The sequence below is a fragment of the Poecile atricapillus genome, chromosome W, assembly GCF_030490865.1.
Source record: "Poecile atricapillus isolate bPoeAtr1 chromosome W, bPoeAtr1.hap1, whole genome shotgun sequence".
NCBI lineage: Eukaryota > Metazoa > Chordata > Aves > Passeriformes > Paridae > Poecile > Poecile atricapillus.
Window position 1 is genome coordinate 83799025 of NC_081288.1, and position 26663 is coordinate 83825687.

Here is a 26663-nt window from a genome sequence, read left to right on the forward strand (position 1 = left end):
CTCTTTTCACTGATGGTTCCTGTCGCATCGTAGGGATGAACCGGAAGTGGAAAGCAGCTGTATGGAGCCCCACACGACAGGTCGCAGAGGCCACTGAAGGAGAAGGTGGATCAAGTCAACTTGCTGAACTCAAAGCTGTCCAACTGGCCCTGGACATTGCTGAAAGAGAGAGGTGGCCAAAGCTGTACCTCTACACTGATTCATGGATGGTGGCCAATGCTCTGTGGGGATGGCTGGAGAGGTGGAAAGAGGCTAATTGGCAGCGTAGAGGAAAACCAATTTGGGCAGCTAAAGAGTGGAAAGATATTGCTACCAGAGTAGGGAGACTACCAGTGAAAGTCCGCCACGTAGATGCCCATGTCCCCAAGAGTAGAGCTAATGAGGAACACCAAAATAATAAGCAGGTAGATCAGGCTGCGAAGATACAAATGTCAAAAATAGATTTGGATTGGGAACATAAGGGAGAGTTGTTCCTAGCCCGATGGGCTCATGATGCCTCAGGTCATCAGGGTAGAGATGCCACCTATAAGTGGGCATGAGACCGAGGGGTGGATCTAACCATGGACAGTATTTCTCAGGTTATCCATGACTGTGAGACGTGTGCTGCGATCAAACAGGCCAAGCGGTTGAAGCCCCTCTGGTACAGTGGGCGGTGGTCCAGATACAAGTATGGAGAGGCCTGGCAGATCGACTACATCACACTGCCCCAAACCCGCCAAGGAAAGCGCTACGTGCTCACGATGGTAGAAGCCACCACTGGATGGTTGGAAACCTACCCTGTACCTCATGCTACAGCCCGAAACACCATCCTGGGACTTGAAAAGCAGGTCCTTTGGAGGCACGGCACCCCTGAGAGGATTGAGTCAGACAATGGGATTCATTTCAAGAACAGCCTCATAAACAGCTGGGCTAGGGAACATGGCATTGAGTGGGTGTACCATATCCCCTACCATGCACCTGCTGCTGGGAAAGTGGAGAGGTACAATGGACTATTAAAAATCACCTTAAAGGCACTGGGTGGAGGATCTTTTAAAAACTGGGAGCAACATCTAGTAAAGGCCACCTGGTTAGTCAACACCAGAGGTTCCACCAACCGAGCAGGTCCTGCCCAGTCTGAGTCTTTACATGTAGTAGACGGAGACAAAGTCCCAGTGGTACATGTCAGAGGTCTGCTAGGGAAGACAGTTTGGGTCAATTCTACCTCGAGCACAGACAAACCCATTCGTGGGGTTGTCTTTGCTCAAGGACCAGGTTGTACATGGTGGATAATGCAGAGAGATGGAACAACACGATGTGTACCTCAGGGAGACCTGATCATTGGGTAAAAGGTTACTGCCATTGTCTGTACATTAAACCATGCAGACATGAAATAGAAGGAAATGTGCAAGTGTTGAAAGTATGAGCAAGTGAAAGATGGTGTTTTGAGTGAGTAAAATGAGAGAGTGGGGAATCCTGCAGCTCTCCAGCGTGGGGGTCTGGATTCAGTAGCTTGGTGTGGGGCGTGACAGGGGCATGATGGATATATTGCTTGTATTTTTTGGGTGGAACGGAGGGGAAGTTTTTATGTATGTAAAGGTGTGCAGAGTTAGAATGTTAGTTTTGGCAGTAAGTCGACGATATGTGGATAAGGGGTGGAATGTCCTGGGTTGATTTTGATGTTAAATTGTATCCCCATTCGTCCACCTAACCCAGAGACAGGTTTTATATTCTTAAAGTTCCATCTCAGACTAAAAGTGAGTGGGAAGAAGCACCGAGTCTGTTATCAGAGACTGTACTTGCTCCCCCCACACCGGGAGTTTTGACTACAGCACAGAAAGACAACAAGACACAGATCGCCTTGGCTTTCCAGCTAGCCGGAGCAGAGAGGTCTTCCTGGACTGTTTTCTTTCCCTTTTTCTGAAACGAATCGAACCTGTTTTGGACTGGGGACTCGGGGGAGCACCGGGAGCTTGCACCCGTGGACTACCAGGAGCCCAGCCTGGGCAGCGGCATTTTCCAGCGCCAGAGGGACTGATAACAGAGCGAACACCCACAGGAAAGAGACCCCCTGAAGTTTGTCATCTCTTCTGACGGGCGAGAGGTTTTGTAATTTGATATCATTCATTTTTGTGCGGGGTGGTGCTGTGCCTGTGAAATAAACAGGTTTTTTCCACTTCTCTCAGAGAAATCTCTTCCCGAACCGGTTGGGGGGTGGGGGAAAAGAGCCACGTGAGTTTGCTTCCCGGGGGGGGGGAAGCCCCACTGGAGGTTTTCTCCTAAATTTGCCCTAAACCAGGACACCTTTCTGAAATAACCTACCTCTTACTCAAATCCATGTTTTTCATTTTTATATAACAGAAAAGGGTGAGATGTGGTAATGCATATTTCTGAGTGTTACCTAGTTTTCTGTGTGGATCTTCTAAGCAGCTGTGACGTGTTTTTCCCCTCCCCTCCCTGTCCCTGAAACATTATCCCATTGGTTGGTGTTATATGTCCCCCCGCCCCTCTCCCAAGGTTTGAAAAAGCCCGGGAAGGAGAAACCCGGCCTCTTTTTCCCCTGGAATCCAGCCAGAATAAACATCCTCCGTTCCTCCAGGGGGAGAAGCAGCTTCCTTTTGGGTATTTTTCTTGGTCTCGAAGGACCTCCTGAACCCCTCCATCGACAGAGCTAGCCTGGATTACGTCGAGGGGCTAAGGAAGGGTCTCTTTCAAAAGATGATGATGATAAATTAGAAAAACTGAAATTGAAACTAGCCTCAGTACCAGCCCTGAGCCTACCCTCCTTAGAAAAACCCTTTCATTTATATGTGAATGTGGAGAGTGGAGTAGCTCATGGGGTTTTAGTTCAAGAATGGGGGGGGAGGGTGTGAAGAAACCAATAGCCTATTTATCCAAATTATTGGATCAAGTGAGCCATGGCTGGCCAGTATATATTCAAGCAATAGCAACTACTGCTATTTTGGTGGAGGAAAGCTGTAAGCTCACCTTTGGAAGTAAATTAATTGTATGCACGCCACATGCGGTCTGAAATGTGCTAAATCAAAAAGCTGAGAAATGGTTAACAGACTCCAGGATGTTAAAATATGAAGCAATCTTCATTGACAATAATGATTTGACAATAGAAACAAGCAGGAGTCTCAATCCGGCCCAATTTCTGTATGGGGAACCAAAAGACGATTTGGCACATAATTGTCTGGAAATTATACAATGCCAAACTAAAGTTCGGGAAGATTTAGCAGAACAAGCCCTTTTGGAGGGAAAAAAAAAATATGTTGATGGTTCATACAGATGCTCGCAAGGAAAAAGAATGTTGGGATATATTGAGAGACCGCCAGCTCTTCACCAGTCTTCACAGAAGTAATTGTGAATGCCAGTTTATTTCTATCTTTAGCACACTTTTATAGGGTTCTACAGGGTCTGCAGGCAGAACAAGCTACTATTGGCTAACACACACACAGTTTACATTTTTTCTCTTACACACAAGGATATTGTTTACTTTACTCTCTCTTCTGCATGAAGGTTTCAAGGACTTTAGCCCTTAATATCACGACTTAGTTCAAAGGCTGGTTTGTGCATACAGGCCTTTACTAATATATAAAATATAGCAACAAATCCCCCTTTCTCTTTTTGCACAAACCAGGCTTTGGATAAGATAACATACAATTTAGACTGTCATCTCAATTAACATTATAAGTAAAGTCCATCCCCCTTCTAGCACAAGAGACCTCAACCATCTAGTGATGCCCCAGCTGGCGAACCAACTTCCAATGGGATCACTATCTTCTTTCAGGGCATGTAACCCATCCTGTAGCTGTTGTAGTTGCTCATGGATGGAAGCTGAATGATCAGTAAGATCCAAGCAGCACATGCCTTCAAACTCTCCACAACCATGTCCTTGTGCTAAGAGCAAAAGGTCAATTGCAACTTGATTTCATAGTACTGCATGATACACACTACTCACATCAGCTGAAAGCTCACTTAACATTGTGGATGTTAAGTTTAATTCTTTCTTAGTCCAGCAAGCGAGCCTTTTTAGAGTTGCTAGGCCTTAATTCATTCAGGCTTCGCTTTGACTGATGTTCTTCATTTTGCTAGCTACATTCAGCAATTGATGTAAGCTTGGGTGGAACAAAGTGAGTTTCCCAAGATAACAGGGTCTTCTATGTGGATTAGCAGGAATCTAATTCCATGCTCTATCTCCACAGATTAGGAATATGGAACTAGGTAATCGCTTTGGTAATTGTCCTGTGAGATTGCACTACGAATAAAGGCTTTACTTACAGTGGTAGTAACGAGATCAGCTATAGGGTTGACTGCAACCCAGTGCTGTATTACTTTGTTAGAATGACTTTTTGTCGGGGGTTCAAACATTATCCATCCACCTGAGGTATTGGTGGAACTTAACAAATTTAATTCTTCTGAGGGCTCTATGGTAGCATTGAGAACTTTGGTAACTTTTGCTTGCCAACAGGCTTCAAGTTGTCTTAATGTGAAGCCAACAGTGCGACCGCACTCTTGCAACATTGCCAATCGATTCAGTTGAGTCTCATTACTAATTAAACCTTTAAATGCTGGAGGATCCCATTCAGGGACTCCTATGAGACAGGTGCGAAAGGATCTCCAGGGGTGGCTAGGCTCAAACACATTGACCTTTGGCCAGTTCAATGTGCCAGAGTGACCCATATGTTCTGTCACTTTGGGATGTTAGTTAGCAGACAGTTGGTCATGACTATACACATCACAATTACCATAAGCATTTTACCATGTAAATGACACCATATTTGCAAACTCATAGCTAGAACTTCAATCGTTAAATGAACTTTCAAAGATGCTTACACTACATCTTGAAGAGGGAATACTTATACTTTATACTAACATAACAATTACTACACAAGCTAAACACTTAAACTATTATCTAACTACTTTTAACACAGGTGCTCTGGTATATGTGTAGTCTAAGCGTGAAAGCAATTTGCTAAAAGGGTAAACACATAACTACAATTTGCTTTATATACAATTAGATGGAGTCTCTACACTTTTCTTAGATCTTCTACAGAATTTCTCCAGCACGATTCAGTCCTGGAATGTTCACTGCTCCTGTGATGTCAGCTGGCAGTTGATCGGTGACTGAGGGCTTTGATGTTCAAGTTGTTCTTCAAATCCTTCTAAATCTTAAAACAAAGGATACCTGAAAATTGGTAGAGACACAACATCATAATAACAACATAAAATCTCTGTTGGCAACTGTCTATATAGTGTTCAGACACAACTGTGTCCTGACAGGTCCACTTCTGATCCATGTCTGGAGTACCAAGGCTGTGTGATGACATCTCTGTTCACTGGATCTCATGTGTTCAGAGGCAGACAGTCTGGTCAGATGGACAGGTGACCGTTCTGAACCTGCCAACAAAACACAGACACTTCTCTCCTTGAAGTTAATGAATTACACTAATTAAATGCTTTTAGGGCATCCATCTTCCCCCGTTTTTCTTAAAAAAAAAAAAAAAAGAGATGTACTTCTGTTATAAACAACAACATCAACACAAAACCATATACACAATTAATAAGAACTTATACTAGTTAAAAATCAATTAAATCTTAAACATTATTAATAACATATATAATATAAAACTGCTATTAATTACTAAAACACTGCACCAGCATCCCATAGTTAGCAAACAAACAGAAACAAAAAAAATCAGTGAAGGATTGGATCATCACCTCCGGAAAATGATTCTCCAAGCCCACTTCAAAATTGATCCAGCTGTCATATTAATAGGGTCAAATTGCTGAGTCAAAAAGTGACTCAAATACTGATTTGGGACAGAAAATATCTGGATCTGTTGGCAAACATTCTATCCAGGTAAAGTCAAGGCTTGGCCAGGGCCTGGCTTTAAACTGGAAAGATGCCTCTTAAGTCATTTCTAAAACAAGGTTCTCAATAGTAGCAGCTATGAGATGCTTACAGTACAGCAAACTGTTAAAATGCATTTGTACAAAGCAAATGATCAGGAGCCTTAGGTACCAGACCAATTAAACCATGCAGCAGTTGGTTTAATCTGAAGCCTCTCCCATAGCAGCTGATCCTCAACAATGGTACATCTTCTTAAAATTCTGGAAACACTGAAAAATAAGAAAACTATAACAAACGAAACTGCAGAGATTGCAACAACTAGTAGAACTCCTAATGGAGTCAAGGGTGTCACAGACTGCATTCACTTCTATCCACAAGCAGGTGTTCATCAGTGTTCCATCACAGCCGTCTCAGCTGTGGCCGTCCTCCTCTCTCTAGGAAAACAACTGTACTTTGCAGTTTAAACAAGTGTCTCCAAGAAAACATAAAACAATTTCAATCAAACAATATCTAAACTCAACAATAATTATATATGACAAAAGGAAATAACAAACTTAACCTTAAAAGAATATCTAAGTTATAAAACTTAACTTAAAAACATTCAAGCCTAAACATTATAAAACTTGACTATCCTTAATTCTATTAGCACTTAATCTATATTAAATGAAAACATAACTTAATCTTATTCTGTTACTACAAAAAAGCAGCTAAAAGTTTGATATATACCTTTTAAACACAATATAACAATAACATGGATTCACTATAAAGATTATAAAAATGTAGCAAACACATCACAATTCTATGTCATCTAGCCTTGAAAATAACCCACAATAACTGCAAATGTTACTAAAAATACTTATTCATAATAGAAATTTGCCTAGTGTATGTTTAAATTGGTTAGGATGTTAAAGTGCAGTTTTTCTAGAGAAAAACCACCACAACAACATGGGATTTGGCAAGTTGCCATCCAGCTTTTGTAGCACTTTTCAAAAACATTAAGTCCAATTTTTAAACTAAAACCCAAAATCCAAATTGGTATATATGCAGTTATATGTGTTTATATAACAAAAGACTCACATTAAAATTCCCTTATTAAAATTGTGGAAAAACCAAGCAAATAGATAATATATACTTTAACTTAGCTTTGTCTTATACAGTAAAATTCTCTTGACTAATTATTTTTTAATTCACAAATCTCTTCTATAGATAACATTAATTGGAAGAAGGTTTTCCTAGAAGTTGTAAATCACACCATATTTTAACCTTGGGTTCTAAAACCAATTATTGCAAGGCAACTTCTGTTAAGCACTTTTTTCCCTTTTTTTTTTTTTTTTTCTTTTTTTTTTCTTTTTTTTTCTTTTTTAAACCTTCAAAGAACCACAATAATTTCTCTAGTAAAACTCTAAAAACTGCAATTGCATAAACTCATAATTACTTAAAACACAAAATTAACTCCAAAAGGGTATACAAAAACACTCAGAAAACCCAATAAATCACGACCCTGCAACAAACCAGGCACCATCCCAGTGCCCCCCCCGAGAGAGGGAGCGGGGGGGTGGACTGCCCACTCTGCTGCTGCTGCAGCTCTGCTCTTATCTTTCTTCACATTCTCTACATACTCTCGCAGCGAGGAAAAACGGAGAGAAAGAAAAAAAAGCCTCACAAAGTTAACTTTAACAAATGCAGTTTTTTCTCTCAATCTCTCTTGTTGTTCGCTGATAGAGGAAGAAAGGGCACAATTTTGCAAAAGCAGGCGATTTTACACGAAAAGTCTCTCACGGCCAGGTGCTAACAACGGTGATCATTGCGGTTTATCAGCTTCTAATTACAAGGATGAATTTTGAACTAGATACCATATAGTTTGATATTTTTTGACTAGTTTGTCTCTCTTTGAAGCTGTCTGAGCCACCTGTTTCTGCTCAGTTGTTTCCGTAATTGTTCAGAGTGGCCTTGGAACTTTTCTTGCGCTGCTTCTACCCCCAGGGTGCCTTTGTTCTCTTCGCCCACCTCGCTGCTCCCCCATGTCCTCCTGGTTCGGGTGGAAACCAAGCTAAATTTGGCTTCTTTTCTTCCAGGGTGGTAAAGATGGAACTTAAATAAGGTTGTAGTGCTAAAAGTGACTCCAAAAATGAAGCAAATATTTCTGGATGTATCACATCCTGCCATAACTGAACAGATTCTGTTCGTTGTTTTAGCGTTCCCTGTGGAACTTTTTTCTCATTATTTTCTTCTCCCTAACTCTCCCTCCCTCTCTCCATGGGCAATATAGATAGGAGAGCTTGCCCAGCAGTGGGAGGTAAAGGCATCTGCCGCTGTGACGCAGGTAGAACCACGGAGCTCACAGCTTCAGCATAACTCACTTTTCTGTTTTTTAGGGTATTAATTACAATCTGCCAAGTTCGACCGAGAAACACAGTGTCCTTGCTCTTTTCCGTAATTGCCGTTTCCCATATCAGAGCCGATATATCAGTCCGTTCTTGCCCCGCAAGAAGCAGTGAGCACTGCAAATGCTCATGGCAATTAGCCCATATAATGAGCATATTCAGGTCCTTTTCCTGGGCTGCTCCTCCTCGTTTAACGAGGATGCAGAGAAGCAGTTTATCTGCCGCCCCAAATTCCATGCTAGCGGCTCGGCGGCAGGGGGGAAGGTTGCGAGCCTTCTACCGTGCCCCTGCCTTCGGACTCCCCCAGCGACTCACCCCCGTTGATTCGCAAGCCGCCTATCTGGTACTGATCCAAGGCAGCATCTATCTGCACTCAGATCCGCTCCACCAACCTCGGTCCAAGGCTCCGTCCCACCGTGTGTGGATCCACTGAAGCCCCCCTGCCTGCATGGTGTCTCGTTCAGAGCGGCAAATATTGAGAGACCGCCAGCTCTTCACCAGTCTTCACAGAAGTAATTGTGAATGCCAGTTTATTTCTATCTTTAGCACACTTTTATAGGGTTCTACAGGGTCTGCAGGCAGAACAAGCTACTATTGGCTAACACACACACAGTTTACATTTTTTCTCTTACACACAAGGATATTGTTTTACTTTACTCTCTCTTCTGCATGAAGGTTTCAAGGACTTTAGCCCTTAATATCACGACTTAGTTCAAAGGCTGGTTTGTGCATACAGGCCTTTACTAATATATAAAATATAGCAACAGGGATATGCTGTAGTTGATGGGGAAAATATGCAGACCATCGAAAAAGGAAGTCTACCTTCAAATTGGTCTGCTCAATCTTGTGAATTATATGCTCTATAAAGACCACTGGAGCATTTAGCACATAAAAAGGGGACCATCTATACTGACTTAAAGTATGCCTTTGGCGTAATCCATACCTTTGGGAAAATTTGGGAAGAAAGGGGGTTTCTAAACTCAAAAGGGAAAGGACTAGTACATGAGGGACTTATTTTAGAAGTTTTAGAAGTGTTAAAACTGCCTGAAGAGATAGCTGTAGTACATATCAAAGGGCACCAAAAGGGAATGACACCCGAAATAAGAGGGAATAACTTGGCGGATCAGGAGGCTAAAGAGGCGGCAGAAAATGGGGACAAACGAGTAATGTTAATTTTAACCCCAGACAGGGAAGAATTGGAAATCCCTAAATTTAGTGAGGAAGAAGAGAAAGGATTACTTAAGATAGGGGGAGAACGGGATCAGTCTGGAAAGTGGAAACTCCCTGATGGGAGACAGTTACTTAATAAACCACTCACCAGGAAAATATTAGAAGATATGCATCAGAAAACTCATTGGGGTACTCAGGCTTTGTGTGATCACTTTCTAAGGGATTTTGGATGCACTGGAATTTTTGGGGTAGCGAAACAAATAACTGAAAACTGCATAACTTGCCAAAAGGTAAATAGAAAAATAATGAGAAAAACACCATTAGGTGGCCGTGAATTAGCCTTACGGCCATTCCAAAGTATTCAAGTGGATTTCACTGAACTTCCACAAGTGCAAAAATGGAAGTTCCTATTGGTAATAGTAGACCACTTAACTCACTGGGTGGAAGCTATTCCCGCTGCCAGGGCCACAGCTAATGTGGTATGTAAAACTCTTTTGGAACAGATTATTCCCAGGTATGGAATGATTAATAAAATAGACTCAGATAAAGGAACACATTTTACATCTAAAGTCTTACAGCAAATAACCCAAACCTTGGGAATAAAATGGGAATTGCATACCCCCTGGCACCCACAAAGTTCAGGCCGGGTGGAAAGAATGAATCAAACTATAAAGAAAACCTTAAGAAAATTAATGATTGAAACCCAGATGTCCTGGGTAAAATGTTTACCTCTGGCTCTATTAATGGTCCGAAAACAACCCAGGTCAGATCTGCGAGTGTCACCCTATGAAATGATGTTTGGACTACCCTTCCTTACCACCCGGCATGAAACTGCCACTTATGAAGTAGGGGAAATAAGTGTCAGAAAATATGTCACCACAATTGCTAAAACACTTGAAAACTTAAGGCTAAAAGGAATGATCCCTCAAACCAACCCTTTGGAGTTCAAAATTCATAATATTCATCCAGGAGAATGGGTACTGGTAAAGACATGGAAGGAACAATCTTTAACTCCTCAATGGGAAGGTCCTTTTCAGGTACTGCTGACAACGGAGGCTGCAATCCAGACCAGGGACCGAGGTTGGATCCACGCCAGTAAAATCAAGGGACCTGTGAAAAGACCTGAGCAGTGGACTATAACTTCTGAACCGGGTGATACCAAATTGACTCTAAAGCGGGGGCTGGGTGCTAATGAACTGGGACAATCCACAGGATCCAAGGGATGAGCAAAGAATCACGCCTAATTGGGAAGTGAGACCAAGCCTGTATCAGTAGTTTCAAGTCCTGCCTGGACAAGTTCTGAGACACCTTCGATATCCACCTTGGGGAGGAATACTCCCACTCCAAACAGGAGGATCAGGGCTGTTTTGGTAGGGAAATCCTCATATTTTTGCTTTGGCCTGTGATCTGTATAAAGAAGGGGGAGAATCACAACTTCCATCAGTGCCACACCATATACCTTGTATAAATCATCCCAATACGGGACATGCTAGCTGGGTTAAATATAAGTGTTTAATTTGTGGGAAAAATTGGTATTGCAGCTCACACAATCGGCGTTCTTGTTGTAGGGAGTGTCGAGCACATAATCGATCTTCTATCCAAACAGAATTGCAGGCAACTGAAATAATAACTCTGCTCTGTGGATGGGAATTACTGGTGTCGGTTGAGTGGGAAATACCTGAAGAATGGTGGGATACTACTGCTAAAAGGTGTCAAAAGAGATTGTGTCCAACAAAACAGCTCTAGCTCTAGATCACATCAGCAAGCAATTGGCTCAAACTAGAGCAGTAGTATACCAAATTTGACTAGCTGTAGACTACCTATTGACTAATGAAGGAGGAATTTGTGGAAAGTTTAACTCATCAGAGTGTTGCCTGGAGATCGATGATGAGTGAAGTCATCAGAAACATCTCTAGAGAAAGAAGAAAAATCTCATGTGTAGGCACCCAAGAGTAGACCCCCTTAATAAATTCCGATTGGTGGTATGATTTTTGGTCTTTCAAAAAAGAGTGGTGGAAAAAAGTAGCCTTCATTGCAGCTAGTGCCTTTTTAAGTCTTCTGTTTTTACCATGTCTCCTTCCCTGTGTAATTCAAACCGTAACATCAAACTGTGCAAGCCAGTCTCCAAAGCCCAGAAATAGCTGGCCAGAAACAAACTAAAATCATGATGTTAGAAACCCAAGAGTCCGACCATAAAACAGCCCAAGAAATGTATGACCAATACCAAAAGCTAAGAGAATTATGCCCCCAAGAACCATAAACCGTCAATTGATGCAGGTTTGAAAAACCTGATGAAATAAATAGAGGGGGGAATTGTCATGAATAAAATCTCTCAAGAAATCCACCCCGGTTAAAATTCTGTGTTTAGTTACGTACAGTTAATGTTTTTATCCCGTTTGTAAACCTTGTTTGTTGTACCCCTTGTTTACTCCAATGGTTATTAGTAATGTTAATTACTTACCAGTTTTTGAAGTGTTTTAAGAGTTCTTATGAGACATTCCTCTATCCCTTTCCCTGACTTCTCTGCCACACTGTAACAAAAGCAACCCCTTTGTTGCCGCTGAAGATGAACAGATCACACGGACACAGGTCGAGGTGTGGTGAGAGAAAGAGAAAGTTTATTTTTCCCCCCAGGATTTATAGGCTTCTGACCACGGCCAGGGATTGGATGGTCAGGATAACACTTTCTCACTGCACTGGCGATGAGAGATGCCCATCACAAGACGTGTAACAGAAAGAATGTACACATATCTATGTTTATAGTTACTGTCCTGGGAAAGTCTTTAGAAAACTATGTCAGCAAGCTCAGAAGCTGAGTTTTCAGGGCGACATCTCACCCTTTTTGGTTCAATAAAAAGAAAAGAAAAAAAGAAAAATTAACAAAGAAACTAGCAACATTATAAACAATCAAAAGATAAATAACAGGAAAAATACAATACTCCATACAATCAGAAGGGTGTAATTTCAGGGTGATATCTCACCCTTTCATTATTATAAAAAAAAAAACTTTTTTTTTTTTTTTTTAAAAAAAAAAAAACAGAAAAACAACAAAACTCAAAAAAAATAAATGAAACAAATGTCCAACATCACCACCTGCTTGTGGATGGCTCTCAATTTGGTCACGGAAGCAAAATCCATGGCCAAACAAAAAGGTGCCTGGGAAAACGTATAAAATGCTATGAGAGCAGCCTGTAATTTCATCAATTGGGCTGATCTAACCTCATGACTCTCTAAAAAAAACCTAAAAACAAAACAGCAGCATCAATGGAAAGATTAATGTAATAAACTTGAGGAGCAGAAACTACTCGCAGAACCTCCCAGCATCTACTGTGCCTGTGGGGTCAGTGTCAGAGGTGACTTTAAATCAGAGTCCCCCTTTAAGAGACCAAACAAGGGAGACAGTTCTGTCGTGGTCAGTCCATATAAGGACACAACCATGTAAAAGTCCGTTAATATTTGGACTCCATTCATGCAGTGTCTGTAATGAATGCAAAAAATATAATTGCACCTCCAAATGCGGGACTGTTTGTCCCAAAATCATTTTTGACCCTCAAATAATTTCAAGGGAGGTTGTAGAGACAAGCAGCAGGAAACTGCTTGCAAACTCCAGAGAGGGCTAGAGCCCCATATCATCGGCAAATGCCGGCAAATTTTGCATGCCTCATGGCAAAATCTCCATTGATATCTCTGTGTGGGCTCAGCATTAATGACAGCTGGCACCAAAAAGACAAATTTCGGTCTGTCATCAGGATGCAAAGGAATTGTAAAGAAACAATCCTTCAGATCCACAATGAGGACTAGCCAATCAGCAGGAAGCATGGCAGGTGAAGGCATGCTAGCCTGCAACATCCCCATGCTTTCCATCATAACATGAACTTTCTGGAGGTGTTGTAGCAACCTCCATTTCCCAGACTTCTTCTTGATACAGGAAACAGGAATGTCCCAGGGACTGGTTGAAACTCCAGATCACTGTGATCCAACTGTTCCTGCATCAGGTCACGGAGGGTGACTAGTCTATCATGAGAAAGATAAACAGAATCTGCTGAACAAAGAGTCAGTCTCAAGTTCTTCCTTGTGTTGAATGTCTCAGCATCGGGTCCAAGGGTCCATCAGCAAACCAGACAATCGTGATGTCCATGCCAGTGTCTAGAACCCATGGAAGCTAATCTCTGGCAGCATCTCACCAAGGATGGACAGGGTGCTGACCCATTCAGGATGATCCCTGGCTGTCAGAATAGCAGTCCAGTGACCCAGGGAAGTCCAGGGAACCCGAAGCCACCATCTCCCTGCAGCTGATTCTCAGCTCTGCGAACATAAAACTCAAAAGGCACAAGGTGAGCAAATCCGGGTCCCACAGGGATAGGAACAGGAGGGGTGAGTGTGGAACCCATGGCAGAAATGCACCCCAGGAAATCCGAATCAATGTCCCGTAGGTGAACAATGATGCCCTGAGCAGTGGAATTGAACCACGCCACAAGAAGAGCACTCACGGCCTCACCCACTGGACCAAAGCATTGGGAAGCACATGGAATGCCTGATATGCTCAGCTGCACAGTCATTTTACAGGAGGACAAAGTCCACAGGCCAGCCGAAGAGGCTCCAGCAGCCTGGGACCCCTTGCCTGTCAAGGCCACTGGCTTCTCCACCGCGGCAACACCACCGGAGCCAATGGTAAACAACGCAGGACCTTGGTCTGCCACAGCCACAGGAGGCGACGGGGGAGGGCCGGCTCCAGCCGCAGGCTCGGGCGATGCCTGGGAATCTGAGGCGTGGGGGGTTGAAGGCAGCTCGGCACAGCCCTCTCCCGGCGCGGGGAGGGGCCTGGGGGCCGGTAAAGGCACAGCCGGCAGAGCCGCGGCACCGTCCTGCTCTGCTGCTAGGGAACAACCTGGGCTCGCAGGATGGGAATCCGGCAGCATGGGGCCGGCAGAACCCGGCCCGGCGTCCGCAGCACTCGCAGAACCGGCCCCCACGCCCCACGAATCCGGCACGGGGCCCGGGCCCAGCCCGTCCCCCACCGTGGGGCAGGGCACGGCCCCGCCACAGCAGGGACATGGGACGGACCCTGAGGCATCCCCCAGGGCCGGCGCCGCCCCCCGTTCAGGCACCCCCCCATCGGTCTGTGCCGGGAGGGCACGCAGAGGCGGCGACCCCGCCCCGGGCTTCCACCGCTGGGGCGTGGGCCGAGGCGGGGTTATGCCCCCACGTTCTACGGCGGCCCCCGACAGCCCGTTGGCAAGGATCCAACCCCGCCTCAGGCTTACACCGCCAGGGTGCTGGCCGAGGCGGGGTCACGCCCACCAGCCCCGCAGCGGCCCCGTTCAACCCGCCGGGGGTACCGGCGATCCAAGGGGAGCCGACCTCAGGACCCGACCTCAGAAAGCCGCACCTTTGCCAGATCCCCAGCAGTCGGAGCAGCCGGGGCTCGTAATCGACCAGCAGAGCCTCGATCAGGGAATCGCCTAAAGCGTCCCAAGCCAACTGCAAAAAAATCACTTCAACCACAGGGAAAAACCCCTCAATTTTCCCATACTCACACAATTGCTGAAAGTCAGCATACGAATCATCAACTCCTCTCTGATCATGCACTGCATGCAATATTTCCAAAACCAGGCCCTCTGTAGGAGGAAGCCCAAAACCATCCATAGCCACAGGCTAGACAGTACCCTGTAACACACGTGCAAGACACGGCGAGGTCACCAGATGTTGCCGCTGAAGATGAACAGATCACACGGACACAGCTCGAGGTGTGGTGAGAGAAAGTTTATTTTTCCCCCTAGGATTTATAGGCTTCTGACCACGGCCAGGGATTGGATGGTCAGGATAACACTTTCTCACTGCACTGGCCATGAGAGATGCCCATCACAAGACGTGTAACAGAAAGAATGTACACATATCTATGTTTACAGTTACTGTCCTGGGAAAGTCTTTAGAAAACCATGTCAGCAAGCTCAGAAGCTGAGTTTTCAGGGCGACACCCCTTAAGGAGCTATGCCCTGGAACCAAGCAACTCCCAGGGAGCTGTGCAACCGAGTAATATGCAAACTAAGGCATGCAAGACACCAAAACAACGAGCTAACAGAGGAATAAAAGGACAAAGAAACATATTCTAGCAAGCTATGATGAAAGATCATCTTCCTGCATCACCTAAGCCTCCTTTTAGAAACCACCTTCCTGAATCCCCATGACCTAAAGAAGTCTGGAAAGGACTGACCAGCCTAGCCAACAAGCCAGAATGACAGGCCTCCTGGTTACTTCCACGAGGATGGAAGCCCCAGCTCTGCAGTGTGTGCTGCAAAGCTGAATTGTGCCTTCTCCTTGGAGCTGCCAGTGTGGGAGCAGCCATGGTGCAAGCAACCCCTTGGGCCCCCACCCCAAGAGCTGAATCCTAATAAAGGCATAAAACAGGTGCCTGTGTCCTAGCCAATTTCTTTCAATCGACAAGATCTTTTTCGAAGTTGCAAGTACCTTTGTGAAGTGACCCTTAGACCAAGTTGTTTTAAGTGAGTAAAGCCCCTGCCAGCCACTGCTGATTAATTATTACTTCCATCCTCCTCCTTCTCTGTTTAGCGCTACTTTTAGATAAGCATTGTCCCACCCCAAACCCCTTGTGAAGGACAGCCCAAAAGATCTGATTAGGTTTGAGTCCCTGGGGGGTTTCTCCGTTGCTGTGTTTCTAGTGGTCCCTGACCCTGAACTCCACCCTCAAGGGTGGAGACCCTCAAAAGTTCTGTCGCTCAAAAACCCCTGCCCTGCCTTTGTTGGGGGCTCTTTGTTCTGGACCTGAGTTTGTTCTCATGCTGAATAAATGGTTTCATGAACAAAGGCCCATCTCGTTGGTGTTTCATGCTGGTCCCCAGAACCCTGCGGCTTCCCTGGACGAGATCCTGAGGTTGTGGACTGCAACACTTCTCAACCTTGGAAACTGCTATGTATTGGGTAATTCCTTTGTTTTTGTTTGTTCAGAAATGGGCAAGAGTCAAAATATAACTTGTCCCAGGCTTAAAGAAAACATTTCCTACCAAAACTACAGGTCAGAGACAAGAGACCCTTTTATAAAGGGGTCCATGGATGGAGGGATGCCCATGGGGATTTCCCACCTCAGTGGCATAGGTTAATCTGAACCAGAGAAGCAATATTTGGGAGCAAGATTTCACAGTGACATTAATGGCCTGGCAAAGAGACATGTCAGAGGTCAGCTGTTATGAGACTGAGCACTTCAGCCCTTTGCACAATTTACATTGGCACCTGCATCAGGAGTCAAGTGGAAGGCTTTTGCTCAGCTTCCTATTAACCATTTTGTTTTAATTAAAGGCAATTACCAGTCAGCTGCTAGTGACTAGCTGGGAAACTAAATGGATGGTCCCTAACCATAATGTCGCCCTGTGTCTCAAGGGTTGGTGTCATTGGTAGAATTTTGGGTTCTTTCATCACGGGGCAACTTTTGCAGCACCTGGCCTGCTGAAGCCAGATGGGCTCCATCTATCTGTTAACGGCAAAAGGATTTTAGCCCATGAACTGACAGAACTGATTGAGAGGGCTTTAAAAACTGGGTTTGAAGGGGGAAGAGGATGCAACTGTGCTCTTTAGAAGCAGGTCCAAGGGTGGTAAGCCAGAATCGGGGGTGAAATCAGCAGCCCAGCTGAAGTGCATGTATACTAATGCACGCAGCATGAGTAACAAACAAGAAGAGCTGGAAGCCATGACACAACAGCAAAGCTATGATGTAGTCACCATTACAGAAACATGGTGGGATGACTCGCATAACTAGAGCACTGAACTGGATGGCTACAAGCTCTTCAGAAGAGACAGGATAGGGAGAAGAGGTGGAGGGGTGGCTCTTCATATTAGGGAGGTTTTTCATGCCATGGGTTATGAAACTAATGACGATGAAGTTGAATGCGGTCTCAGTTTTGGAAGACAGGTGACTGCTAGGGAGGGCAGGAGCCTCCCTTGGAATGAAACTGTAGACCCCATCCCCCCGAATTATTATAATTTTGTAATCAAGGGGCTCTCAGGCAGAAATTTGGGGATAGGAATAACAGTTCTGTTGTGAATTCATGTTGTAAATATTGGCTTTTCACAATTATTCTGATAAATGTTATATGCTATATGCTTTTGCTATATTCTTTTCTCTCTCAGCAAGTTATAGGCTTAGATAGGAATTCTGAATGGTAAGGATATGTTTCATCCGCACAAGGCAAGATAACTCCAACAGGCAAGACAATGGGAGGACCAAGCTGTTTTTCCAACAGAAGGACAGTGGAAAACAGGCTAATATCAGCAGCAGGAAATGGAGAGCAAACTGTTATCAAAAAGCCGGTACCAGGATGTTGGCAGGGGGGAAAGATATGAAGCCCAGCTGCCCTCAAAGGAAGGATAAGGAGCCCGGACTGTTATCAACACTGACCATTTGCAGAAGAAAGGAAACCAAACTCCAAAATAATGCTGACCAGCTAGAATAATGATGACCAGCAAAAAATGCTGACCAGCAGAAAATAACACTGTACAAGAGCATGTTCTAAGAAGGCGGAACCAGGGTGGGGACATGCTTTGAATATGCATTAAACCCTCACAGCAGGACGGGATAAAAAGGGTATTCCCAAGATACCAGGTGTGCTCTTGGCAGTGTGCCAAGGCACCCGGCTGTAACTCTTTGCTTTATTTTATGTCTCTTATTGTCTTTATTAAACCTTTTTAAAATTTTACAGGAGTGAACTTTGTTTCTCACAGTTCTTTACTAGTATGTATAACGAGGCACACAGACAACAATAACTACAGCATTAACAACAAAACAGAACCAGGGACCCCGTGATAGCCTTCTTGGACGAGATGGGATGGGATGGAGGAGAGGCTTTGCTTCACAAACCCCCTCAGGCAGTCAGTCCCAGTACTCCTGAAGGGCTCTGAGGAACACTTAGCTGGAATGGCAGGAATGAGCTGAGATCCTGGGCCGGTGGCTGAGGTGTATCAGCAGCTCCACAGCGGTGGCTGGCACTGCCGCACATCGAGGCAGGACAGGGGGTGCAAGGCCCACCAATGAAGAAGGAAGAAGAAGCAGCAGCTCCGTCTGGGTGATGGCAAATTCCCTTCTCTCTGCAGCAACAGCTCTCAGCAAAGTGTCCTTCTCTGAAGCTGAAGAAACCAGCCAAAACTGCCCCGCCCTCCCTTTCTTCCTGCCCCCCTTCCCCCCTGGGCCCAGCTGAACTCTTTGTGTTTCCTCAAGCACCCACTAAGTACCAGCAGTCAGGTTTTCCCAGCAACTAATGGGTAAAAATTCCACAGGTGAGCCAGAACTAAAAGAAGGACACCTAACCCCCAAAAAATGCCTATGGGTAAGAATTAATGGAAAGGCCAATAAGGCTGGCATCCTGCTGGGAGTCCCTTATCGACCACCCAACCAGGAAGAAGAGATGGACAACTTATTCTACAAGCAGCTGGAGGATGTTTCAGGATCACCAGCCCTTGTTCTTGTAGGTGACTTTAACCTACCAGGCATCTGCTGGGAATTTCACACAGCAGAAAAGTGGCAGTCCAGGAGGTTCTTAGAGTCTGTGGAGGACAACTTTTTGTCACAGCTGGTGAGTGAGCTAACCAGGTGAGGGACTATGTTAGACATGTTTACAAATAGAGATGGGCTGGTGAGAGATGTGGTGGTTGGAGGCCGTTTGGGGCATAGTGATCATGAAATTGTAGAGCTCTCAATATCTAGTGAAATAAGGAGCATCAATAAAACTTTCACACTGGACATCCAGAGGGCAAACTTTGGCCTATTTAGGAGACTTATTCAGAGAGTTCCTTGGGAAACAGCCTTTAAAAACAAAGGAGTCAAGGAAAGGCAGACATGTTTCAAAACAGAATTTTTGATAGCATAGGAACAGACTGTCCATGTGCCAAAAGATGAGTCAATGAGGCAAATGTCCAGCCTGGATGGGCAACGAGGTTTTGAAGCAACTTAGGAATAAAAAGAGGATGTATCATCTTTGGAAGGAGGGTCAGGTATCTCAGGAAATATTTAAGGGAGTTGCTAGGTCATGTAGTGTTGCCGCTGAAGATGAATAGTTCACACGGACACAGATCAAGGTGTGGTGAAAGAAGAGAGAGTTTATTTTTCCCCCCAGGATTTATAGGCTCCTGACCACAGCCAGGGATTGGATGGTCAGGATAACACTTTCTCACTGCACTGGCCATGAGAGATGTCCATCACAAGACGTGTAACAGAAAGAATGTACACATATCTATGTTTACAGTTACTGTCCTGGGAAAGTCTTTAGAAAACTATGTTAGCAAGCTCAGAAGCTGAGTTTTCAGGGCGACATCTCACCCTTTTTGGTTCAATAAAAAGAAAAGAAAAAAAAAGAAAAATTAACAAAGAAACTAGCAACATTATAAACAATCAAAAGATAAATAACAGGAAAAATACAATACTCCATACAATCAGAAGGCTGTAATTTCAGGGTGATATCTCACCCTTTCATTATTATTAAAAAAAAAACCAAAAAACCAAAGCAAAACCCAAAAAACAAGAACCAGAAAAAACAACAAAACTCAAAGATGAATGACACAATTGTCCAACATCAACACCTGCTCGTGGATGGGCCATCGGGGTGAGCACGCACGTCATCTACATCTGAGTCCTCATCCGATGACCCACCCATCCGCTGACTTCCAATTTGGTCACGGTCTCCAGCCCGCTCGCCGGTTGAATGCTGCCTCTGCGGTTGCAGGTCAGGATGAACACACTTCGCAGGTACCCAGCGTGCCCCAGTATCTGTGGATACACAAGCATACCCTCGCCCCGAAGCAATGAGGTCATAGGGACCCTCCCACTGCTTTGTGACCAGATTCCTCACTCTAACCTTTGCCCGAGGCCGAGGCGTCTCATCCGAAGCCCGCAAAGAAAGGTGGTGGTTCAACATGACCGGGTTACTGGAGTTCTGCGGCACCGTGAGGTGATTGAGGGTATATAAGGCTTTCCCCAACCGACCGTACGGGGTCTCGCCCTGCATTCCCTGTTTCTGCTTCTGCAGAACTCGCTTCAGCGTACCGTGAGCGCGTTCTACGATAGCCTGACCTGTCGGAGAATGAGGGATACCAAACTTGTGTGACACACCCCACAACTGCAGGAACTGCCGTACCTTCTGAGAGGTGTAAGCAGGACCATTATCGGTCTTCACAGCAGAAGGCATGCCCAAAACAGCAAAGGCCTGCTTCCAGTGGGCAATGACATCGCAGGTTTTTTCTCCCGTGTGAGCAGAAGCCCACATGGCAGAGGAGAAAGTGTCCACACTGACGTGCACATACCAAAGCCGGCCGAACTCGGCAACCTGAGTGACATCTGTCTGCCAAAGCTCCATGGCCCGAAGGCCCCTGGGGTTTACCCCTGCCGGCAGAGGTGCAGCAAGTGCATGACAGTCGTCACAAGACTCAATGATGTCATGGGCCTCAGCTGACGTCAGCTGAAACTGTTTCTGCAAAGTATGCGCATTCTGATGGAAGAATCCATGCGACGCCTTGGCCTGGCTGAGCGTATCAGGCTGAGACGCAACCCAGGCAGGGTTAGCCAACTTGTCAGCCCTTGCGTTACCCTCTGCAATAAACTCTGGCAAATTGGTGTGACTCCGCACATGCAGAACGTAATATGGATGCACCCGGGCCTGAATGGCACTCCACAGGGCCTTCAGTAAATTAAACAAGGCAGGATTGCTGACCTCCTTCAAGACTGAATGACCCAACCGCTGGGCTATATCGGCCACGTAGGTGGAATCCGTGACCAAATTGAAAGGTTCCTGGGAAAACTTCTGAAACGCCATGACAGCAGCCCATAATTCCACCAATTGGGCTGACCCAGTCTCACGACTCTCCAAAACTTGCCTCTCAGATCCTTCCTTCCAGGTAGCAATGGCCTTTCCAGTCCTCCCCGAACCATCAGTAAAGACAGTGGGGCCTTGCACAGGCTCCTGACTATGTTTGGGCCGCAAAGAAAGTTTTGTGAAGTTTGCCACTTGCAGCAACTTATGACTGGGCAGATGGTAAGTGATGTGCCCAGAAAAATTCTCCAGAGCACTTTGCATGGAAATACTGTTTGCAAAGCTCCAATCAAAGTCCTCCCACGGTACCGGGAGCACAATCTTTGCGGGATCTGCACCCATCAATTGTAAACACCGTTGTCGGCATTTAATTATCAAATGAGCTATCAGCTCAACCATCGCTGTTGCCGTCTTCTGCGGCTGATGGGGCAGGAAAATCCATTCTAGGACATGCAAGGGATCAGACCACTCATCATTCCACTGGCCAATGATACCCGCAGGATGCAAATCTGGAGTAACAATGAACACAGCGACATCAATGGAAGGGTCAATGCGATGAACCTGACGAGCGGAAACCGCTTGCTGAACCTCCTCCAGTACCTGCTGTGCCTGTGGGGTCAGTGTCAGAGGTGACTTTAAAATCAGAGTGCCCCTTTAAGAGACCAAACAAGGGAGACAGTTCTGTCGTGGTCAGTCCCATATGGGGACACAATCATGTAAAAGTCCATTAATATTTGGACTCCATTCATGCAGTGTCTGTACTGAATGCAAAAAATATAATTGCACCTCCAAATGCGGGACTGTTTGTCCCAAAATCATTTTTTACCCTCAAATAATTTCAAGGGAGGTTGTAGAGACAAGCAGCAGGAAACTGCTTGCAAACTCCAGAGGGGACTAGAGCCCCATATCATCGGCAAATGCCGGCAAATTTTGCATGCCTTATGGCAAAATCTCCATTGATATCTCTGAGTGGGCTCAGCATTAATGATAGGTGGCACCAAAAGAGAAATTTCGGTCTGTCATCAGGATGCAAAGGAATTGTAAAAAACAATCCTTCAGATCCACAATGAGGACTAGCCAATCAGCGGGAAGCATGGCAGGTGAAGACATGCTAGCCTGCAACATCCCCATGCTTTCCATCATAGCAGTAACTTTCTGGAGGTCTTATAGCAACCTCCATTTCCCAGACTTCTTGATACAGAAAACAGGAATGTCCCAGGGACTGGTTGAAGCTCCAGATCACTGTGATCCAACTATTCTTGCATCAGTCACGGAGGGTGACTAGTCTATCATGAGAGAGGAACAACAGAATCTGCTGAACAAAGAGTCAGTCACAAGTTCTTCTTTGTGTTGAATGTCTCAGCATCGGGTCCAAGGGTCACTCTGGGGCCCATCAGCAAACCAGACAATCGTGATGTCCATGCCAGTGTCAAGAACCCGCAGAAGCTAATCTGGCAGCATCTCACCAAGGATGGACAGGGTGCTGACCCATTCAGGATGATCCCTGGCTGTCAGAATAGCAGTCCAGTGACCCAGGGAGGTCCAGGGAACCCAAAGCCACCATCTCCCCGCAGCTGATTCTCAGCTCTGCGAACATAAAACTCAAAAGGCACAAGGTGAGCAAATCCGGGTCCCTCAGGGATAAGAACAAGAGGGGTGAGTGTGGAATTCATGGCAGAAATGCACCCCAGGAAATCCGAATCAACGTCCCCTAGGTGAACAATGATGCCCTGAGCAGTGGAATTCAACCACGCCACAAGAAGAGCACTCACGGCCTCACCCACTGGACCAAAGCATTGGGAAGCACATGGAATGCCTGATATGCTCAGCTGCACAGTCATTTTACAGGAGGACAAAGTCCACAGGCCAGCCGAAGAGGCTCCAGCAGCCTGGGACCCCTTGCCCGTCAAGGCCACCGGCTTCTGTCCCGCGGCAGCACCACCGGAGCCAGTGGTAAACAGCTCAGGACCTTGGTCTGCCACAGCCGCAGGAGGCGACGGGGGAGGGCCGGCTCCAGCCGCAGGCTCGGGCGATGCCCGGGAACCCGAGGCGGGGGGGGTTGAAGGCAGCTCGGCACAGCCAACTCTCGGCGCGGGGGGGAACCGGGGCGCTGGTAGAGGCACAGCCGGCAGAGCCGCGGCACCGTCCTGCTCTGCTGCTAGGGAACAACCCGGGCTCGCAGGACGGGAATCCGGCAGCATGGGGCCGGCAGAACCCGGCCCGGCGTCCGCAGCACTCGCAACACCCGCCCCCACGCCCCACGAATCCGGCACGGGGCCTGGGCCCAGCCCGTCCCCCACCGCGGGGCAGGGCACGGCCCAGCCGCAGCACGGACATGGGACGGACCCTGAGGCATCCCCCAGGGCCGGCACCGCCCCCTGTTCAGGCACCCCCCCATCGGTCTGTGCTGGGAGGGCACACGGAGGCGGTGAGTCCGCCCCGGGCTTCCACCGCCGGGGCGCTGGTTGGGGAGGGGTTACACCCCCCGGGTCCGCGGCGCCCCTGGCGGCCCCCTGGCAGGGATCCAACCCCGCCTAGGGCTTCCACCGCCGGGGCGGGGTCACGCCCACCAGCCCCGCGGCGGCCCCGTTCAACCCGCTAGGGGCCCCAGCGATCCCGGGGGAGCCGACCTCGGGACCCGACCTCAGTACACCGCCGCACCTTCGCCAGATCCCCAGCAACCAGAGCACCCAGGGCTCATAACCGACCAGCAGAGCCTCGATCAGGGAATCGCCTAAAGTGTCCCAAGCCGACTGCGAAAAAATCGCTTCAACCACAGGGAAAAACCCTTCAGTCCTCCCATACTCACACAAACGCTGAAAGTCAGCATATGAAACATCAATCCACCTCTGATCAGACACCGCACACCATATTTCCAGAACCAGGCCCTCCGTAAGAGAAAGCCCAAAACCATCCATAGCCACAGGCTAGACAGTACCCTGTAACACACGTGCAAGACACGTAGGGGCTCACCAGATGTTGTCGCTGAAGATGAATAGATCACACGGACACAGATCAAGGTGTGGTCAAAGAAGAGAGAGTTTATTTTTCCCCCCAGGATTTACAGGCTCCTGACCACAGCCAGGGATTGGATGGTCAGGATAACACTTTCTCACTGCACTGGCCATGAGAGATGTCCATCACAAGACGTGTAACAGAAAGAATGTACACATATCTATGTTTACAGTTACTGTCCTGGGAAAGTCTTTAGAAAACTATGTTAGCAAGCTCAGAAGCTGAGTTTTCAGGGCGACAATGTAGGAAGAGAATTAGAGAGGCCAAAGCTCAGTTCAAACTTAATTTGGCAACTTTTTTAAAGGATGATAAAAAATGTTTTTACAAATATATTAATGGCAAAAGGAAGGGTAAGACCAATCTCAGTTATCTACTGGATGCAGGAGGGAATTTAGTAACTGCAGATGGCGAGAAGGTGGAGGTGTTTAATGCCTTTCTTGTCTCAGTCTTTAGTGGAAAGTTGGCTTGTCCTCAGGACAGCTGTCCTCCCGGGTTGGTAGATGGTGTCAGGGAGCAGAATGGTCCCCCTGTTATCCAGGAGGAGGCAGTCAGAGAACTGCTGAGATGCTTGGATGTTGATAAATCTATGTGACCTGATGGGATCCATCCCAGGGTGATGAGGGAGATAGCAGATGAACTTGCAAAGCCACTCTTCATCATTTACCAGCAGTCCTGGCTCACTGGTGAGGTTCCAGATGACTGGAAGCCGGCCAATGTGACACCAATTCACAAAAAGGGTGGGAAGGAGGATTCTAGTAATTATAGGCTAGTCAGTCTGACCTCAGTACCTGGTAAGGTAATGGAACAGTTTATACTGTCATCATGCAGCATGTATAAGATGGCCATGGTATCAGACCCAGCCAGCATGGGTTTAGGTGGGGTGGGTCATGTTTGACCAACCTGATCTCCTTTTGTGACCAGGTGACCTGCCTAGTGGGTGTGGGAAGGGCTGTGGATGTTGTCTATTTGGACTTCAACAAGGCCTTTGACACTGCCTTCCACAGTAAACTCCTGGAGAAGCTGGCAGCTCTCGGCTTGGACAGAAGCACGCTTTGCTGGGTTAAGAACTGGCTGGATGGCTGGGCCCAGAGAGTGGTGGTGAATGGTGCTGCATCCAGCTGGCGGCCAGTCACCAGTGGTGTCCCTCAGGGATCTGTGCTGGGGCCAGTCCTGTTTAATATTTTTATTGATGACATGGATGAGGGTATTGAGTCCTTCAATAGTAAATTTGCCGACAACACTAAGCTGGGAGCATGTGTTGATCTGTTGGAAGGTAGGAGGGCTCTGCAGAGAGACATGGAACATTTAGATGAATGGGCAAAGTTCAGTGGGCTGAAATTTAATAAGTCCACGTGCAGAGTCCTGCATTTTGGTCACAATAACCCCCTGCAACATTACAGGCTGGGGACAGTGTGGCTGGACAGTGCCCAGGTGGAAAGGTACCTGGGGTTACTGGTGACAGCCAACTGAACATGAGCCAGCAGTGTGCCCTGGTGCCCAAGGCGGCCAACGACATCCTGGAATGTATCAGGAGTGGTATGGACAGCAGGAGCAGGGAGGTCATTCTTCCCCTGTACTCGGCACTGGTGAGGCCACACCTTGAGTTCTGTATCCAGTTTTGGGCCCCTCAGTTTAGGAAGCATGTTGAGATGCTTGAATGCATCCAGAGGAGGGTAAGAAGGCTGGTGAGGGGCTTGGAACCCAAGCCCTATGAAGAGCGGCTGAGGAACTGGGGTTGTTTAGCCTGGAGAAATGGAGACTCAGAGGTGACCTTATCACAGAATCACAGAATCACTAGGTTAGAAGAGACCTTCAAGATCATCGAGTCAAACTGTTACTATGGGGTTAAATTAGTTTCTAAAAATGTTTCTTAAAATCTTGTAGAAGTAGGCCTCAAGAATGCTTGGTATTAGGGATGGTCTAGCAAGCTGAATTTTTCACAGTAAAGGGAGTTGGTACTTGGGGGCTCCAAGATACCCACCCAGAGATAAGATTCGTGCATGCTCGTGCAAGGATGAGCTAACTCTCATGAAGCAATATCGATAAAGTTAATGAAGATTTATTAATGAAGCAATATTGATAAGGTTGTTATAGTGATTACTGCTACAGCTGAAATTGTATAAATATGTGCACCTTGGACAAAGACGGTGGAGCTAGATTTGGGTTGCTGATACCCCTAGTTCCCGCGCGCTTCAATAAAGCACCTGCATATAATCAGTCCGTGATTATGTGTGTTCCTGAACGCTAACAAAACTGATGCCCTAATACCTCAACTAAACCATGGCACCAAATGCCATATCCAGTCTTTTTTTAAACAGATCCAGGGATGGTGATTCCACCACCTCCCCAGGCAGACCTTTCCAGTATTTTGTTACTCCTTCCGTGAAAAACTATTTCTAACATCCAACCTAAATTTTACTTGGTGCAACTTGGGACTGTGTTCTTCTTGTT

The 26663-nt window shown here is 46.3% G+C and overlaps 1 protein-coding gene across 1 annotated transcript in view; it reads left to right on the forward strand.

Moving 5' to 3' along the window:
* Positions 1-2065: 2065 nt before the first annotated feature.
* Positions 2066-26663, forward strand: part of LOC131592509 (uncharacterized) — a 308064-nt gene continuing 283466 nt past the window's right edge. Inside the window, exon 1 of the mRNA XM_058864072.1 lies at positions 2066-2247. The gene's annotated coding sequence lies outside the window, so the exon portion shown is untranslated. The remainder of the gene's footprint in view (positions 2248-26663) is intronic.